We start from the raw sequence: 14,468 nt of genomic DNA on the forward strand, positions 1-14,468 counted from the left end.
AGTTTCAGTCATAAAAAAGAGAATACCCCCCTTTCACTAGTGCAACCTTCCCATCACCAATGTCCCCCCCCCCATTCATCTCCCTGGAGATTGGGTTTGGAGTGACTGAGAGCAGTAGGCATACAATAATAACCACTTTGCACCAGGGCCTAGAGCTGTGCCCTAGAGGGGAGGTTCCGGTGAGGAGGAAGGGCCCTGTCCTGCAGGCAGACAGACAGACAAGACAGATAGACAGACAGAAAAGATAGACAAGACAGACCAAGACAGACAGACAAAACAGACAGACAGACAGACCAAGACAGACAAGAGAAAGAGACAGACAAGACAGATACACAAGACAGGCAGACTAGACAGACACACAAGACAGACAGGAGACACACAAGACAGACAAGAGACACACAAAAGACAGACAAGGCAGACCCTCTCCCTCAAGTGTGCAAACCCCTCTGCAGAGTAGAGCAATGCGTTCCCTCCTCTGGAAGGAACCAGAGGGGCCTGGACTTGCAGCCAAGCGCACGGGCACGAGCGCAGGCAAAGGCGCGGCCCCGCGGAGCACCAAGCGCGCGCGCGCGCCACCGCGCACTGGGAGGAGGAACCAGCGGACGAGCCGAGCGTGCGGCCGGCCGGGGCGCCTCCAACTCGTGGGGGACCCTCCGCTGCGATCGGTGCCCGCCAGGACCCGCCTGGGCGCGCGGTGGGTGAGTGCATGGGGCAGGGCCGTCGGGGGGTAGGTGCCGGGGTCGCTGGGGAGGAGGTGGGGGTGCCCCGCGTGGCACCCCACTGGAACTCGGCGTGTAGGGCACTTGGGAGGGTGCATTGAAGTGCCTGTCCTCTCCTCGTCCTCCCCAGGGGGTCGTGGAAAGGGTTGGGGAAGGTCCTGTGCCCAGGTGATTGTAGGAGAAGCCTTGGCTATGCAGCCTTGGGTGGGTGGGTAGGTGGGTGTGTGGGCACCATGGTGCCAGGACATGTCCCTCTGCTCCTTTAGGGGCCCCTCGAGGTGCCCCAGTAGGCCAGCCACTCCTCACGTGGCCACACTCCTGCCTGTGCCCCCAAGAAGAGAAGGAAAGGGCGTGTGCGCGCCTGTGCGTGTGCCCGTGCCCAAGTTGTGCAGAAAGGACTGGTGGGTGTGAGTCTATGGGCCTTGTGTGTTCTCTGAAAGGGATCACTGTTTATTTTGGAGGTATACTAGGTAGGAGGACCCCCCCCTCCCCAGGCAGGTGGGCAAGCTACCCTCATGCCAAGGCAGTGTGCTGAGGAGAGCAGGAGAGGGAACCTGGTGGGTGTTAGGTTGGATTCAGAACTTGGTTGGATGGATGGGCCTGGCAGGGGAACGTGCCCCAAAATCTGGCATGGGCACTTGGGACCCCCAGTTATCTTGATTCTTGCCCTTCTCTGGGCCTGGAATGTTTTCCCGTATCCCCAGGTCTGGGAGCAGTGGTCATGAGGGCACCAGGGGGTCCGGGACACTTGTGCCTTTATCTGAAGGCCTTACTGGCCTTGTACAGCTCAGGAGACAGACAGACAGACAGACAGAGACAGACAAACAGACAGAGAGACAGACAGACAGAGAGACAAACAGACACAGAGACAGACAGAGACAGAGATAGAGAGACAGAGAGAGACAGAAGAGACAGAGAGAGTCAGAGAGAGACAGAGAGAGACAGAGACAGAGATAGAGAGACAGAGACAGAGAGACAGAGACAGAGAGAGTCAGAGAGCGAGACAGAGAGAGACAGAGACAGAGAGAGTTTCACCTGCTGAACGTGTTTGGAGCTTGGGGCCCAGGTATTGGCCATTGTCAGAAGCCAGTGACCCCTGCAGTTTTGGGAACAGACTTCCAAGGCCGCCCTGAGCTTCTTTTGTTGTTCTTTATAAGTGTTGACACTCTTTGCCATCAAAGTTGGGGTGGCTTAAAGCTGCACTTCACAGCCCCCCTGCCTCTCTAAATCTTTGCGACCCAGCCTGCCTTGAGGAGGGGCCAATCCTCTGGGAGGGCATATGTGCTGGGGCAAGCCTGGGAGACATATTTTTTAATAAGGTGGTGTCAGGGGCCGAAGCGATGGTGCAGCCGTAGGGCATTTTGCACACAGCTGACCCAGGACGGACCTCGGTTCAAGCCCCGGTGTCCCATATGGTCCCCCAAGCCAGGAGCTGTTTCTGAGCACATAGCCAGGAGTTTTGAGCATTACTGGGTGTGGCCCAAAAATAAAAAAATTAAAATAAAAAAGTGATGTCAATGGAAGAAAACTTTCATTGAAAGCCAGGCAGAGCTGGGAGCAACCAGTTCCCAGCGCCTCAAGCTCACCCAGTGAACTTTGGACATCTTCTTTTAGCAAACAAAACCTGGAAGGAAACAAAAAAGACCCACATTCCTTTTTTCTTTTTTGTCCTAAGTTTAAAAAAAAAAAAAAAAAAAGTAGAGGGAGGGAGGGAAAAAAAACCCACTCACCTTCTGAGTTTGCAGGGAATGCGGCCACCCCTTCCCCTCCCTTCTGCTCTGCTCCTGGGCCTGGCTCTCCAGCAGTCCCCCACCCCCAAATAAAATAGGCCTGTGGGGAACCATGCATGAGTCACTCCCTGGCAGAGAGCCCCACGGGCAAACATTTGGGAAGGTTCTTGCCTAACTTCCCAGAAGAAAAGGCCCAGGATTTAAAATGGTCCTTGTGGTTTGTTAGGCTCTGAGTCTCTGTCTGCTTTGGAAACGACTGAAAAGGCCTTCCTAGCACCCCCAGAGTATGGACTTAGCCGGAGGTGGTGATCCAGATGGCTCTTGGGCTTGGGGCTGGGTCATATTTGATCTGGCTCATCCATGGGACACCAGCTGTATGCAGGGCTTGGGGGTGGGAGTGCAGTTCTGGGGATCCCCATTTCTCCCCCTTCACCACACTGCAGAGAAGAAGGACTGTTTTCTGTCTGCCTAGGCTCGGTGCTGGCACTCACACTTGCTCATCATGTATGTGTGTGTCTGTGTGGGTGTGTGTGAGCATATTTCCATTTCACAGCCGAGAAGACCAAGGCTCAAACAAGAGCTAACTGGTACAACTTGGTGAAAATAGAACTACACGGTGGGCAGCCACCATTTTTATTTTCGTTTTCATCTTGGGGAATATAGTACCCTGATTTACAATTAGGCACTTTCAGATTTAGATATACAATGTGGTAGCACCAATTTCACCATCAGTGTCTTTTTCCTTCCACCCATGTCCCAGGTTCCCTCCTGACTTGGCAGCACCTTGTTTTTTGTTTTCGTTTTTTTTTTTTTTTTTCAGTTTGGTTGCAGAGTCTGGATGTCTTGTTCTCAATAGTATTGATTCTGTGGTTTGGCTAATTTATTTCTCCCACCCCACGACACCACCGGATGGACTTGGCCACTATTTCTTGGTGAAACCATGTGCCAGGTTTCGCCAAACTTTCAGTACCTGATTACCTAAAAGCTTTCAGCCCTTCATTAACACGCCCACTCAGCTGCCTTAGAGACAGGGTGCTTTCAGGACAGAGACTTTATTTCGGGGGTGGGGGGTGGGGGGGGAACTGGGTGACGCAGGACTTAAGGCTGTGCCCAGGGAAGTGGATGATGGCTGCAGGTCCCCTGGGGCTTGAATATAGGCTTTCTGGGCATGGCAGAAAAGTCTCCCACATTGAATGCAAATGGAAGGGACCCCATTGTCTGAAGGCTCCTGGCCCAGGCTCGGAGCTGTCATCCTGATCTTACAGGGAGAAAGTGGAGGGTGGGCACAACCCAGACCTGGTCACATCCAGGCAGATGGCAAAGTCTGGGCATCACCCCAGGCCTCTGATTTCCAGAGCTGAAGGTTGTGGTATTCTGCCAGTCGGCCTGTCTGTCCCGCTTTCCCTCCTCTCACAAGATGGAAAAACACACGCGTGAAGAGTGGGCAGGGTCCTCTCTGGGCTGCAGCCTTTTTGGGGACAGTGCCCTGCCCCCAAGGCTCAGTTCCCCACTCTCCTTCTCCCACTGTGGCCTCTCTGGAATGGATACCAGGGCCAGAGCCCTCGGAAAAGGCCGCAGCGAGCATTTTTTTTCTTTCCTCTCCAAGTGCCAAAGATTGGTTTCAGAAGGGAAGTGTCAAAACAATTGGACAAAATAGAGGCCAAGTCAGGGAGCAGAAGAAGGTGGGGGTGGTGGTGGTGGTGGTGAACCCCAGAGAACCATCGGAGTGAATCACAATGGCATGGCTGGGTGCAGTTGGGAGATGGGGACCTGAAGCAGATGCCCCTGAGGAAGGATCTGGAGGCCTTCTGGTGCCTGGTTCTATTTTGTACCACTCTGCCAAGTGAGTCTCCCACACGGCCTGCCTTTGCTCTCCCTGTCCAGTCTCCCTTCACAACTCCACACATCTCACAGTTTATGCACCTCACTGCCAGGAAATGCGGCGTGTGAGTTGGGGCGCAGGGTGGGAGACTGCAGAGGGTCCAGTGGTGTTGAAAGAGGAAGGAATTTTACTTTCTGCCAAGCATGCTCAGCAAATCGAGGGCCTTTTGCAAACCTCCCTGAGGTGTGTGTGCGCATTGAAGGTGTGAAATCATCAATCTCGTTTGAAGCTCAGCTTCCTTGCTGGCTTGATGGTCTTCCACTGTGTCTGACTTGAGATTTTGGGGGAGGTAAAAATAGTCCTTGTTGCCACAATCTCTCTCTCTCTCTCTCTCTCTCTCTCTCTCTCTCTCTCTCTCTCTCTCTCTCTCTCTCTCTCTCTCTCTCTCTCTCTCTCTCTCTCTCTCTCTCTCTCTCCCTTTTGCTGACATCATTCTTAGGAAGCAGCATCATGCACGCACTCCGGAACGTTCCTTGGTCATCCTCTTGGATGGCAGCCAGCATGTAGAGCTCGGGGAGTGAGGGATGATGGGGGGAAGCTATGAGGAGGAGGGAGTTCCTCTAAAGGCCTTGGAAATGAGCCGTGTTGGGGGCCACGTTTAGTCCAGGAACCGTGGTATGCATTTTGCTCTTTGGCCACCTTCATATCTCTGACTTTTGCGTCACCTCACAAGCCTTCTGGGAAAACAGACATTCATGTGAAAAGAAGGATCTTGGTCAATGGCTAGACTTGATGTGCACTGGGTGACCCGACAGCCCTTGCTTCGGGCCTGGCCCACATTTGTTTAGGGGCTGTCCCAGACTCGCCCACAGGTCTGCTCTGGGTCACTTCCTGTGACATCTAGCCTGCACATAAAGCAATGTGGCATTTGCAAACATTGATGCCTCCAGCAGGACACAGACCCTCACTCACTGTCTCCAGTCTAATCGCTATTGTGATGGTCTCGGGGCCCAGGTCCTGCTCATTACCCTTGCACCACTAGCCCCTTCAGGAACTTAGGGCCCACCAAACTCCAGGAAGCTGTCTCAGGGCTTTGTCTGGGGGGAGCCGGGATAGGGGTGATGGTGATGGAAGGGATGCCCAACCCAGCCTGGGTCTGCATTGCATTCAGATCCAGCCACCTCAATCCCTGCAGAACCCTTTTTTGTTTTGTTTTGTTTTCTTCTGCCTTCGACATCTGTATGCTGGGACCTCACAGCAGTGAAAAGGGGCCTTTATGTGGGAATTCTGTAGAGGGAAGGAATTCCAGCAGGGCGGAGGTGGGTGGGAAATGCTTTTTCAGCCTGCCTTGAACCCTTACTCTTGGAATCAGGCTGGAGGAGGGGGCAGAGTTGGGCCCAGGCTCCCCAGGAGAAAGGTCTAGAAGGAGGGTGACCTGTAAGGACCTCAGCTCAGCTAGTCCTTTCCTGCTGCCATGTACCAGAATCCAGGACTTTCCCCCAACCCATTTCCTTCTTCCTGGTGGCTCCCCCCACATTTTTAGAATCTGGGGTTTGTGTAGAAAAGACCTGCTAAGGGCAGTACATGCTACCACAGAGGAACTCAGTAGCTGGATCCCAGCAACTCTTGGGGTTCAGGGGACATACAAGGCCCCCCTCGAATGCAAGTGCTCAATGTTCATCACAGCAGGAGCTGGAGCTCTGAGCCCCGAGAGGGCTGCAGGAGAGGCACACAGTCTCTGCATTGTGGATTGTCAGCAACGCCTGGTCCCCTGAGAGCCACCAGGTGTGACCCCCCCCCCAAAAAAACTAACACACACAGGAGTTCAGAGCCTCTCCCTCACAAGTAAGAAGTCTTGAGTTTGATTCCCAACACCCACCCACATGCTCACCGCCATCCCGACAGGGATGCAGTTTGGGGAATCCATGGCACTACAGAAAGGTGTGACCTTAGATATGCTTCAACCAGGTGTGGTGCTCAGAGTGGGGGAGGCGGAGAGTAGCATAGCTGAAGAAAGTGGGTGACCCCTGTGCATCATTCACATAGGGAAGGGAGGCGTGGGGACCATTTTGAAAGCCACATGGGAAAGAACTTGTGTTTGAGCTTCAGGAGGGAGGAGCAGGAGTCCCACACCGGCTGCTTGGGAGCTCGTCTTCCTCTGCTCTGGGCCTCATTGTTCTCACCTGGAGAACGGGCAGATGGTGTTTGCAGGGAGGACTTTGGGGTCTTCTGCTCAGTACACGCCTGATGTTCACATCCTGAGATTTTTCTGGAAAACGCAGAGTTGGGTGTTTTCCAAGTCCCTGCACCAGGAGGCAGTGAGACAAGATAGCAAAGGAAGTTTTCCCCAGATTTGCCTTTTCCCTCAGTGTAGACGAGGTAGGTGAGACAGCCCTGCAGTTTCCAGCTGCAGGAGACAGAAGAGAAGTGCTGGAGGGGGGGGGGGTCTGGATTCCCCTTTGCTCTCCTCACTCCTATGCCTTTCCTTCCCAGAGCAAGGTGGGGAGGTCTGGCTGGTTTGGCTTGTTTCTGGCGCCTCTTCCCAGCCTTGAGGGTCTCCAGAGACCAGGGAGCCAGTGGCTCAGAGCCCGGCTGCATCTGTTTAATCACTTACCGAGTGTCCTTCAGCCTTTTTACACCTGCCGCTGGGGAAAACGGGAGAAATAATTTGCAGATGGGCTGATGGCTAAGACAGAAACAAGAGTCGGTGGAGAGACCCACCTGTACTGCAGCAATGTGGCACAAAACCGTGTAGCTGCTGCGAGATTGGGCCAGCGGGCCCGGGGTGATAGTACGAAGTGTAGAGTGCTTGCCTTGCATGTGGCAGCCTTGGTTTTATCCCCAGAATCCCTTAGCCACCACTACCACTCCTGTTCCTGCCCTGAGACCCTCCAGAAGTGATCCCTGAGCTCAGAGCCAGGACTAAGCCCAGAGTGCCACCAGGTATGGCCCCCTGAGGGGCCCCCAAGGATCACTCCTTGCACAGAGCCATGAATAGGCCCTGAGCACTGCTAGATGTCCCCCTCCCCAAAACTAAAAGAAAAGTTTAAAAATTATTAAAATTAAATTTGAATAAAGCAAAAGATTTATTTTCCAGATGGGGGCATGAGGCCCACCCCGACCCCATCAAGATTTGCCCCTCTCCACACTCATTCATTTCTTCTTTCCACATGTTCTTTCTCCACCTTCCGGAAGTTCTATGAAATCCCACTGCCAGGACTTGAACACCCGCACCAGGAAGTTGAGGCGAGGCCTGTGGGCACAGCTGTGTTGGTGCTGGCACTCCAGGGACATCAAGTTCATATTTCTTCACTAGAGAAAAACTGTGAAGTGGGCAAGTGGCCATCATGCCCACTCATGCCTGCGGGCAGCAGAAGGCTAGGCTGGGGCCAAGATCAAGCCTGTACCTCCCCAGTTCCCAGGGGCCATTTTCTTGGCCTCTTGTTGGGGGCTCTGAGCTGGAGGAACAGCAGCTGGGTGTGAGCAGGGCCCATCTCAGCATATGTAGTATCAAGAAGGTGTGTATTTAAGGGGTCACTGTGAGGAAGGAAGTAGCTCAAACCTTCCCAGGCCTTCTCTACATCCATCCAGACCTTGCTGTTAGCAACTCTGCAGAAGCCAGACTTCTCCCACATCCCACTCCCAGCTCCCCACTGCCCTTGGAGCCAGGGAAACATGATATAGAGGGAAATAGTTGCGTACCAACATGGGAGGACTCTTGAGCACCACCGGGCAGACACTACATAGGGACCCCTCCCATGCGTTTGGCAGCAACCAAGAAGGAATGGGTTGGCCTGACTTGACCTGCACTTCAGCTTTTTGGGGGGATGGAGGGAGAGCACACACAGCGATGCTCAGGGATTACACCTGGCTCTGCACTCAGCAATTACTCCTGGCAGGCTCAAAGGACCATATGAGATGCCGGGGATCAAACCCAGGTGAGCCGCATACAAGGCTGTTATGGCCTGCACTTTGCAGGAGCTCTGTTTCTGTTTGCATGTTCCCTGCTCCAGGAGACTGGGAGTACATGGCCACCAACATTTTGGAGTGGAGCAGCCAAGGCCTGTGAGGATTCCAAAGTGGCATTTGGGAAACTTGCAAAGAGGAGACTTCCACTTCAGCTCTCACTGACTCCTCCTGCAGAGGGATCCCATGGATTGAAACCAGCCCCAGTTCTCCCAGCTGTGAGGCCCACCAAAACCTTGACTCTCTGGTTCCCACTCAGGTGGCCTCAGTGACAGCTTGTCCGTGACAGCGGAACAGGAGAGGAAGTCTTCAGGAAGATGCTATGTGAAGTCAGAGGGTTGGGAGCCATTAGCTCTGGGGTGTTGGAAGGGCTTAGGGCATTGGAGCCAGCAGGAAGGCAGGGGCAGACAGTCACTGTGATGGGCAGAAATTTCATTTCCTGAGAAGCCCAGTGTCTCTCCATTGTAGGTTCCCCCAGGAGCTGGAAGATTCATGCCAGGAAAACAAGAATTATTATTCCTCAGTGACTTATTTGGGATTGGGATTTGGGAGAATGGGGGGCCATACTTGGCCTCTGGTGCTTAGGTGTTACTTCTGCTTCTGAGCTCATGTATCATTCCTGGGAGGCTTGGAGGATCTTATGTGATGTTTGGAATTGAACCCCGGTTGGCTGTATGCAAGGCAAACACCTTCCATACTGTACAATCACTCCCGGCTCAAATGTGTATTTACTCTAGGATTGCTCCTGTGCTTGGCCAGGTGCTAGGGTGCTAGGTTCCCCTAGTAAAGAATGAAACAGAACTAAACATATATATATATGTATATATATGTGTGTGTGTGTATATATATATATATATATATATATATATATATGTTTCACTTTATTTAAAATAAAACAAAATGGTGGAGCTGTGGGCATGGTGGGGGAATGAAGCCACACCCCAGCATTTACTAAGCAGTTACTATGTGTCTCGTGGAGAGATTGGCCTGGAATCAGCATACACACCCCCAAGAGATCTGAGCCCTCCGCTGGTTCCCAGGGGGCTTCCCCTCAGTGTTGGCTGCAGCATCCGCTGCCAGCCTACTCATTCCCAGGCCCCCGAGGATGCTCCCAGAACGCACCAGAAACCATCCAGATGCCCCAGGAACTGACGTGAGAACAAGACATCCCCTTCACACGTCGCATCTCAGTTCAGCGTCTTGCCACCACCCAGCATTCTGAGACAGAATGTGAGATCTCGTGGTTGGCTAAATACATAAATATTTTATGTCTCGATATCCTGAAAGCGCAGCCCAAATGCGCAGCCCTGCCGCACATCAGTGCTATAGATCATATGTTATAATAATCTGATGACATGTTGTTTAAATATTTATGGGCCCGTGCGACAAGACAATGGGGAGCGCAGGCTTGGAGCAGAGCCCTGGCAGATGCCGGGAGAGGAGGTAGACAGGCCGTCCCGGGAAGCGTTGAGGGGCACGGTGGATTGGGGCTTTGTGTTTTGGGGTGTGGGGACAGGAGGCACAGCTGACATGTCTCAAGGATTTCCCTGCGTGCTGTGTTTCGTCACTGGCTTTAGTTAATCATTCCAGCAGTTCTGTGAGGAGGAAATGCCCCTGAACCCCAAGGGACAGAGAGGAAACTGAAGCCCAGATCACACTTGGAGATGGTCCAGACACCAGTCAAGGGCAGCCTGAGCCATCCAAGCGCCTCGGCCTGGTGGATTTCTCACTCAGGACTAATGGGGATGTCCTTTGTTTTGATTTGGTTTTGGGGTTACATCCGGCTGTGCTCAGGGATTATTCCAAAGTCTACTCAGGAATCACTTCTAATGAATTTTGGGGACTCTATGTGTTGCCAGGAATCAAACCTACATGTAAGGCAAATGACCTCCCTATAGTACTGTCACTCCAGAGCCTTTTTTTGTTTTTGTTTTTGCTTCCCAAGCACTGCCACCTGGGTCAGATGGTAGGGTTCAATGGTAGGGTTCTGGCAGGGTCCTGGAGGGCTAAGTGTTAGAAAGTAGAATTCTGGGGAGAGATAGCACAGTGGTTGAGGTGCATGCCTTGCATGTGGCTGATTCCGGTTCAATCCCCAGCACCACATTATCCTCAGGTGCTGGCAGGATCGATTCCTGGTAGTCCACCAAACTACCACCATGGCTTAGACAGTCCCCTGTACACTCAGGTCTGAGCTCAACCACATCCTCAGGTCCTTGCATTCAACCACCTCTTTGGTTGGCTGAGAATCACCAGTGGGACCCTCTGTCTTCCTGGGTACCACTTGGAAGGTCAAGTTAAAATGAACTCGAGGGAACGGAGCAATAGCATAGCGGGGAGGGAGTTTGCCTTGCACATGGACAACCTGGATTTGATCCCTGGCATCCCATATGACCACCCAAGCACCACCAGGCATGACCCTTGAGTAGCGAGCCAAGAGTAACCCTAAGCACCACCAAGTGTGATCCCAAAACAAAACAAAACAAAATACTTGGATTCTTTGTCTTTTTGTTCATTTGGAGGCCACATTCAGCAGTGCTCAGGACTATACTCCTGGTTATGTGGTACCAGGAGTTGAACCCAGGTTGAGAGCATGTTAAGGCAAGCACCTTACCCACTGTCTTTCCTCTCCATCCCCCAGAGCTTGGGTTCTTTCACATGCTAGGTCTGTACCCTGACCTCTGAACTTTCTTCCCAGCCTTCACTGACCTTCTGTGTCTAGAGCGGAAGATAATGACTAAGTGTGAGACAGAAATGGAACATGAAGGAGAGCAAGCAGCTCTCCCATGGGGTTTCTCCCACAAGGGCACGGGGTGATGTGGGTCTCAGGAAACGGTGCCCTTCCTATTGGTCAGTTATTTTTTAAACTTTATTCACTGACTGACTGATCAGTTGGCTCTTGGGCCACACCCAGCGGTGCTCAGGGGTCACTCCTGACTCTGCACTCAGAAATCGCTTCCAGCACGCTGGGTACTATATGGGACATCAGGAATCGAACCAGGTCAGCTGCATGCAAGGCAAATGCCCTACCACTGTGCTTTCTCTCTGGCCCCTGTTTTAAAGTTGTTGGTGGGGAAAAAACTGCTGGTCACCCCATGGATGTATCCTTTGTCCCAGCCATAACCTGGCAGGGATGCTCAACACTCAGAAGTAGGGTGGGAGACCCCCCCCTTTACAGGCAAGTGGTTCCTGCCTCACCCCCAGAACCCATAGGAGACCCCTTTGCTGTGCCCCCTGAATGCTGCGGGGCTGCCTGAAACCCCGACACCAGCACCTTTTGCCTGTTCTCTCCCTGCTCTACATCATGGTGCTGGCATTCCCCTGGCACTGGAGCCATAAGTCAGTGGCCTGCCATGGTGAGTTCTGAGTGTGGCAAATAGAGAATCTTCTAGTTTTGCAGAGATCCAGGGTTCCCGAAGAGATTCAGGGACAGGGAAGCAGTGGTGGTGGTTGTCCAGAGTTGTGAAAATTGGGGCACATGTCAGCACAGCATATGGGGTGCTCCTCAGAGCCTGGGAGGTACAGCTTTCCAGGTTGGCCCAGGGAACCCCAGCAGTACCCTACCTGGCAGTCTCAGGCTCATTCCTGAACCACTGGCCTGATTGGCTAAAAAAGGGCCAATGGGCTGTCAGGGGGTGCACAGGCTTCCTGAGTACGATTTGGGAGTTCCTCACCAAAAAAAAAAAAAAAAAAAAAAAGGAAGAAAGGGGGAAAGGGGGAAAAGAAAAAAGAAAGAAGGGAGAAGGGGGAAGAAAATAAGAGAAAGAAAGAAACCAAGAGAAAGAAAGAAAGGATAAAACAAAGAAAGGAAAAGAATAAAGGAAAGAACAAAAGAAAGAAGAAAAAAGAAGGGCAAGCCAAAAAAGGAAGAAAGGGGGGAAAGGAAAAAGAAGGGAAGGGAAGGGAAGGGGGTGGGGGGGAAGGCTGCAGCTGGTGGCAGCTGGGACCCGCAAGCTAGCTAGCTACCCACACTGGGATGCATGCCCAGGGAGCCCGCATGCAGGTTGGGGACAAAAGTCAAATGTGTCCAGGATATTTGCTCTGTGTGAAGGAGAACAGGGGGCGGAACAGTGCTTGGGGGATGTGGTGTGCTGTGTCCCATGCTGCCTGTTGGGTGAAAGCTCTCAGCAATTTGTCTCTTCCCTATAAGGACTGGCCCTCAGGGACTAAACATCCTGCAGGAGTCTGGGATAGAGAGTCAAGGCTCTCCAGGGGTCCCCTGTCCTGGCACACGGCTTTCTGAAAAGTGCTTTTCCCAGTAGAATTCGGGAGTCTTCTCAGGCCCTGCCAAGACTCAAATCCCCGCTCTCACACCTCACCAGGACCCACCGTGCCCTTCCGAAGATCCTCTTCAGCATGTACTTTCCATCCCATTTTGCAGACATGCAAAGTGAAGCTGAGTGGTCTGCCTTGGGTTGCACTGGAGTGGAATCTGTGGCTGAGCCAATTTGGGACTCTGAGCTCCTTAAAGCACATGCCTTAAACCCCTTCTCTGTTCAAGTGGGAGCTAAGGTGGGGGGGAGTGCTTTTCCTCACAGCAAAACAGCCAAAGATGTCCAGAAGCTCAACAGGCTGTGTTGGGAAAATGCTCGGAAACTATGGCTAGAGTAGCCACAAAAAGAAGGCCTTGGGGGGCCTGATCCCACTACCCTGGAATCTAGAGCCCAGTGAGATATGGAGGCCCAGAGAGACCCTAAGAGGTCCTACAGTCACCACACCCCCAAGCTTGGCTTCTATCCTCATTGGCTGCATGTCCTCCATGGCCCCATCTCTATACTGACTATTCGCTGGGGGACAAATCGAACCCCAAGAATAGTGGTCCAAGGGGACGGAGCAATGGCACAGCAGTAGGATGTTTGCCTTTCATGAGGCTGACCCAGGATGGTCCTGGGTTTGATCCCCGGAATCTCATATGGTCCACTGAGCCAGGAGTGATTTCTGAGCACATAGCCAGGAGTAACCCCTGAGTGTGGCTGGTTGTGGCCCAAAAACAAAATAAAAATCATGAGGTCGAAAAGATAGCATAGCGGTAAGACATTTGCTTTGCATGTGGTTAACCCAGGATGGACCTGGGTTCGATCCCTGGCGTCCTATATGGTCCCCCAAGCCAGGAGCAATTTCTGAGTGCCAGAGCCAGGAGTAAACCCTAAGTGTCAGCAAGTGTGGCCCAAAACCAAAAAAAAAAAAAGAAGAAGAAGAAGAAGAAGAATGGTTCAAGTCCCCTGCCCTGTGCTACTGCCATCAGGGCAGATGAGGACAGCACAAGTGATGGTGGTAAGGCCATGAGACACGAGAGAGATGTTGGCTCAGACCTTTCTCCTGGGACAGACCCAAGGACCATCGGGTTTTATAGCTTCGGGACAGTCAGTACTTTTTATTTTTTAATTGAATCACCGTGAGAGCCACAATTACAAGATTGTTCATGATTGAATTTCAGTGCACACTTCCCACCACCCATGTCCCCAATTTCCCCACACACACACACACTCACTCTCACCCCCAGCCTGCCTCTTCGGCAGCCCTTTTTCTTCAGTCCTTTTCAAAGAAAACATTATCCTGGCTGTCCCATCCCCCGTGTCCCCCCCCCCTACAACACGCTCCCCCATTGGCAAACGGTCCTTAAACGACGAAGGAGCAGCCGGCTCCGTGTTCACAAAATCTCTAGCAGGTGGGCAGGCAGGCCCATTTGTTAAACCCCGGCCCAGAGGCTAAAGACTGGAGCTCAGAGCTCGGGCTTGAAGGCTGCCGCAGTGGGGGAGCACAATCTTCAGGGGTTTCTTCCCATTTACAGGGTTTTTGTTGTTGTTGTATATTTGTAAAATGAGGCTTCTGCTGGCAAAAGCAGGTTTTAGTGAGCGCGCAGCTCTTTCAAGACCTAATAAGGCCCCCAAGGAAGACATGTTCGGGTAACACTCTCCATCCCCCGGGGCGGCCATGCTAGCTTTGCTGCACACCGGGGCACGAAGGACCATCCGTCTTGCTTCCCATTAATGGAATTACCGCCATCGCTCCTGCAGCGTGTGATGGCCCCTTTGGAGCTGCCTTGGGGACCGAGGAGGATCAGGGTTGAGCAGTTTTGCTTAGAAGGGAAAGAAAGAGAAAAACCCAAAGTCTTCTGACAGAGGAGGAGCTGCAGGAAGAGGGAAGAGGGGGCAGCAGGCAGCAGGGGTAGGAGGGTGGTCTCCCTTCCCACCCAGCACAGAGCAGAGGCCTCCTGAATTCAGAGGGAGAGAA

At 52.7% G+C, this 14,468-nt stretch overlaps 1 protein-coding gene across 1 annotated transcript in view; it reads left to right on the top strand.

Moving 5' to 3' along the window:
• The first annotated feature begins 603 nt into the window (after positions 1–603).
• Positions 604–14,468, top strand: part of NEK6 (NIMA related kinase 6) — a 54,933-nt gene continuing 41,068 nt past the window's right edge. The window contains exon 1 of the mRNA XM_049774223.1: positions 604–698. The gene's annotated coding sequence lies outside the window, so the exon portion shown is untranslated. The remainder of the gene's footprint in view (positions 699–14,468) is intronic.

The sequence above is a fragment of the Suncus etruscus genome, chromosome 5, assembly GCF_024139225.1.
Source record: "Suncus etruscus isolate mSunEtr1 chromosome 5, mSunEtr1.pri.cur, whole genome shotgun sequence".
NCBI classification, from domain to species: Eukaryota; Metazoa; Chordata; class Mammalia; order Eulipotyphla; family Soricidae; genus Suncus; species Suncus etruscus.